Below are 6,000 nucleotides of genomic sequence, written 5' to 3' on the forward strand. Positions count from 1 at the left end.
ATGACTATGATGTATGAGGCACCTCGACAAAAGCTACTCACGCTATTGTGCTAATTGTTATGAAGAAATACGTCAGTAGCGTTTTTGAGCTTGTTATTCTTTTTGTATAAGTGCATATACTAACTTTGATTCTGAATACATTGCAAAATAATTTATTTCCATTTATATGAAGTTTGAAAGAAGTTACAGCAATGCGCGCAATTTGGGGAGTATGCTTTTGGCGGAGATATAAGTAACTGCGCCTTGACAATGTCAACATTTCCAAATCGTTGCTCTGCGAATTAACAAAGCTACTAATCTAGAGCAACGATCTCGTCAGCAACTTCGATGCGAAGTAAGAATAATAAATTGCGCGGCGCGGAAATGGGAATTCTCAGAACCTCTAACAGTGAACGAAACTGAAATAAGTATGCGAAAATTCCACTAGGAGTAACACTCTATAGCAAACTCACATGGAATGAACACATAAATGCCAATGTAAAAAAGCCAAAGGCATACTCATGCAATGCAGGAGAGCCATTGGACCAACATGGGGGTTCACCCCCAAGACCATGAAATGGATATATACAGCTGGAGTCAAACCTTCCTTGACATACGCTGCGAAAATCTGGCTCAATGGTGTGTCCAAAAAACATAACTTAACAATCCTAAGCAGCGTACAACATCTAGGGAATATTCTCATAACAGGAGGGTAAGTGGTTACCATCAATTCCTGGAGCAGCTCTAGACATCATCACCGGAATCATCCCCATCGCCCTGGTGATTGTCATACGTTGTATGACCCGCCGCGCACGAAGTGCGCGGCTCCCCCTGTATCGTCAGGACGATTCACCATAGTGAAACGACCGTGGGGGTCGCAACGTGATACAACCTGGTGATAGAAGAGGTAGCAGCAAAAGGAGCTCTTAGACTCAAATCCAACAACCACTAGATATATGATCCGATGGTTAACAAGAAGAACAACCTAACGTAACCACCCAAACAAAACTTAACGAACAGTTACTAAAAGCTATCAATCTCAATTCTGAAGGGCAAGATCAACATACTACATAACTGAATGTTGACACAGAAATTCCTTGACTCTCAGAGTATGAGGAAATCTAGAACGATACCAACAACATACAATGCTACACAGACGGCTCCAAAATGAATGAACAAGTTGGAGCAGGAGTGCACATTGTGGATAACGACACCCCTCCACGTAATAGGAGTCCTACCAGTACCACCTAGGAACTAACTCAACCGTCTTCAAGGCTGAGACCTTTGCCGTAGCGGCAAAAATATTACGGGAATCTGGAACCAAAACTAGAAAAATCATCATAAAATGTGATAGCCATAAGCCAGGCGACAATAATGGCAATGAGCAATACCAAAGTCAAATCTAAAAGCACCAGCACAGTAATAAGTGAGCTAGCGATGGACAATCAAGTCCTACTATGATGGATAGCTCACAAAGGCTATGATGGTAACGAAAAGGCAGCTACTCCCAAACAAGGCTCTGATAACTTGGACTCCGCCCAAGTGCTACTACCAGCACTGCGGAGTATAAGTCATCGGAAAATGAGGGAAAGATGTAGAACGTTGTCCAACACTCATTTTAAACGAGTATGGACAGTATAACACAAGTTTGCCAGATCAATGCCGAAACTTGGCAAAGAGAGCACAAGAACAGGGACACAATTCCTTATTGGACATTGTGAACTAAACTACCATATTAATAAGGTCAAGCCGACAACAGTCCCTAAAACTTGTCCACACTGTCTCATGGAAGAGGAGACAATGAACCACTTTATTGGTCAGTGCCCAAAAGTGGTCTTTCCGACGAAGAGGATACTTTGACTCCGTCTACCTTAATCTGACAGACATAGTGGACAAATTCTCACTACCAAGGATCATCGGCTCCATACAAGCAACAAAACGATTTACTAAATGTGGAGAAAACAAAGTTTAACTTTTTCCATTAATAAACATTTTACCGGGGTAAGCACAGGGCTCCAATGCTCTATCTTACAGTGGTCATTATCTATCCTAATAGGATTCCTATAGTGATAATGACCACAGCTCCCTTCGAAGAAGAAGGTGTGCAAAGGATTATAAATCGAATGCGAAATGACTAATGAGTAGAGTTGGTAGTGAGGAGTGGAGGAGAAGCATCAAACTGGGCTCCATGCTTTGCAGGAGTGGAGGAGAAGCATCAAACTGGGCTCCATGCTTTGCAGGAGTGGAGGAGAAGCATCAAACTGGGCTCCATGCTTTGCAGGAGTGGAGGATCAAACTGGGCTCCATGCTTTGCAGTAGTGGAGGAGAAGCATCAAACTGGGCTCCATGCTTTGCAGGAGTGGAGGAGAAGCATCAAACTGGGCTCCATGCTTTGCAGGAGTGGAGGAGTGGAGGAGAAGCATCAAACTGGGCTCCATGCTTTGCAGGAGTGGAGGAGAAGCATCAAACTGGGCTCCATGCTTTGCAGGAGTGGAGGAGAAGCATCAAACTGGGCTCCATGCTTTGCAGGAGTGGAGGAGAAGCATCAAACTGGGCTCCATGCTTTGCAGGAGTGGAGGATCAAACTGGGCTCCATGCTTTGCAGGAGTGGAGGAGAAGCATCAAACTGGGCTCCATGCTTTGCAGGAGTGGAGGAGAAGCATCAAACTGGGCTCCATGCTTTGCAGGAGTGGAGGAGAAGCATCAAACTGGGCTCCATGCTTTGCAGGAGTGGAGGAGAAGCATCAAACTGGGCTCCATGCTTTGCAGGAGTGGAGGAGAAGCATCAAACTGGGCTCCATGCTTTGCAGGAGTGGAGGAGAAGCATCAAACTGGGCTCCATGCTTTGCAGGAGTGGAGGAGAAGCATCAAACTGGGCTCCATGCTTTGCAGGAGTGGAGGAGAAGCATCAAACTGGGCTCCATGCTTTGCAGGAGTGGAGGATCAATCAAACTGGGCTCCATGCTTTGCAGGAGTGGAGGAGAAGCATCAAACTGGGCTCCATGCTTTGCAGGAGTGGAGGAGAAGCATCAAACTGGGCTCCATGCTTTGCAGGAGTGGAGGAGAAGCATCAAACTGGGCTCCATGCTTTGCAGGAGTGGAGGAGAAGCATCAAACTGGGCTCCATGCTTTGCAGTAAAGCAGACATTCAGCGTAGGATTAGTTTACTCTAGGCTATGCTGCTTTTAATAAGCAGAATTGAATTGACGGATTAAAACTTGTGAATCTGACCTCCAGCTCGCCTTTTTTGAAAATTCAAGCAAATCGAGGATGTTTAAAGGGTGCAGGATGTTCAACTCGTCAAAATACCGGTGGAAATTATTTGGTAGGCCCTAAAATGACTCGCCCAGATCCAGTCTTATCCTTAAATTGAACATAACTCACTAGCTGAAGTAGCACTGAATTGTCGGATTAAACCTTGACTCTTCAATCTTCACTCTCTAGAGTCTAGACTCCATCAATTACCGTTTCACCATTTCATCGACCTGGATAACCCAGCAAACCTTACTCGCTCCCACTAAATGACTAAATCGCTCGCCTAAATTTAAAAAAATTCTTGTGAAAAGGTCCTGAGCATTTTACCCTATTATACTGTCATGGGGGTGATTCGTAATCAGCGTCTAAAAATATATCGATTATTTGGAGCGGCAGAACCCAGAACAGGTGATGAATAAAATTATTTTTTGGGATTTGATATATATATATTTAATATTTAATATATACATAAGTAATGCAAAATTAAATATGTATATATACATATTTAATTTTGCATTACTTATGTATATTCTTATATTGTAATTTGACCAAAACCCATAATCATGGGTAGAGTGGACCGCTGCTAGTGTCTCTCTTTCCCAAACAAAAGGAAATGATATTAATTTGAATGACCGTCCGCAAATGCAAAATGATACCGAGAATGAAATCGGTCGCTCGCTTTTCCCATTCATTTACAATTGATTAAGAAGAACTACCCGAATTATTCGTAAGCCGTCAAATTTTATGATTGAAAAATTGGTTTTACTTTTACAACATAATATGAGTACACGTCGTGTACTCATATTATGTTGAGCTGTAAAACGATTAGTTTAGCGTCTCTTACTTAGTTCCAATACAATTCCTGAATTTCTCATTGAATAATTATAAACAGATGTAGTCGCTGGAATTCTGTAAGACAACAATTTCAAGAGTGAAACAACAAAAGAGACAAACTTTCAAATTGCTAAATTCTAATATTAACCAGAAATAAGAAGATTCAAATTAGTCTTCTTCTTCTTATATATGGTGGCCGGTTTTAATCCTAAAATCAGGCTGAGGGACTTTTTAGCCGAAACTCTTGACAGCTCCATTCCATTTAGTCAAAATACTCAATTGCCCCATAAGTAACCTCGATCTCACTTACGGCCACGCCCTTGTAGACTCCAGATATCGTAGCATATGCCTGAGATCCATCATAGTACACCTTCCTGATGGTTGCTGAGTAGGGGATATCAGCTCTGTACTCGGTACCAACAATGACAGCTGTCATCTTGGATCGTCCCGGTAGTTGCACCCATGCATTGATGCTATCCGTGTGGGTCTTTGTGGTGGTGCTTCCAGTTTCAAATGTGGAGGTGTTCGAAGCGCTAACTGTTGTCTTTGCGCCTGCTCCTATGATAGGTACTTTTGCCTCGATCTCCACTGCTATGCCCAGTTGGATCGCCTGACTGTATGTAAAGAGGGTCGATTCAGCTATGGAGTAGGTGATGGTTCTGGTCAATGTTTGCGGTTGATCGGAGAAATTCTCCACAACCGTCGGGCTCATCTTAACAGGAGCAGTTTGCTGTCTTTCGCTATTGAGATCGTACTGCACGTTGTACATGTAGATCTTCTCTATAGGTTCCTCTGCCCAGTATGAGTGGTACTGCTTGTCCAAGAAGTAAGGAGGGTACCGAGGGTACCGGGAACGGTCACTACCGCGGTAGATTGATACTGCTCCGAACCCTCTCACTGACTGCAAGGACCTAGATAATGTTCGAGCCTCGTAGATCGGAACAATAACATTGTCCCTCCCGACGTTTGAGACGTATCTCCAGCTGGAGATACCGCGTAATCCGTATGATCCGTATTCAGTGCAGTAACTGCTCTTCACACAGTACACGTCACCAATTTGAGGGTAGCTGCCGGAAGTAGCAACACTTCCCAGCGAGACGTACCTCCAAGGACAGATCACACTCCATAGTTGTACACCTCTGTTTGCTCCCCAGATCTTTGAGTAGGATTTTGGTGCCCGAACGGAGTCGTCGTTAACGTTTTTTGGCTTCAGCAGGAACCCTATCCTAGGCTTGCTGTGTGAGGCAACAAAAATATCTCCGATAGGATAATACCCGCTTCTAGATTCAGCTCTCCAGATGGAAAAGTCAGCATCAGCTCCAGATCCAGCTTCGTTCCAGATCATCTTCAGCTCCCCAACTTCGTACAAGTTTAGTGGTTTGTCATCTTTTATAGTAGGCAGACTCCAAACATCGCGAACATTATTGCCGTCAGCTCTAAGGAGATACGAAGAAGATGGTCTGGAGTATCCATTGACACCAATAAAGGTTCCTGCATCAATTCCAAAAGCGTCTCCCCCAGCCCTAATGACAGTCCACAAACTAAGGTCAGAATATGCCCCCCAAGCCTTTGCCCCCAAGCCTTTGTCGTTCCAAGTATGTACCGTATCTGCCTGGACTACGTACTGGTTCTTTACACAACAGTACTTGCTGGAGTCAGGGTGCGTATAATAACTCCCCATTGCAACTCCTCCAAGACAGGTGTATCCAGATGGAGCGTTCATCGTGTATATAGCAACGTCAGAATATGGACCACTTCCTGAATATCTCCGCACTCGAGAGAACCTGATCGGGTGACTTAGGGCCCCTGCTTTCCTCTGTGACACCAACACTGCTTTAGCTGTGGGACGACCCCACCCATCAGTAGCTATATCTCCGAGACTTACCTAGAAAAGTTCTCAGGCTACCACGCGGAACTGGATCATGAGGAACA

The sequence above is a fragment of the Bolinopsis microptera genome, chromosome 2 (genome assembly GCF_026151205.1).
Source record: "Bolinopsis microptera isolate Bmic1 chromosome 2, MBARI_Bmic_1.0, whole genome shotgun sequence".
NCBI lineage: Eukaryota > Metazoa > Ctenophora > Tentaculata > Lobata > Bolinopsidae > Bolinopsis > Bolinopsis microptera.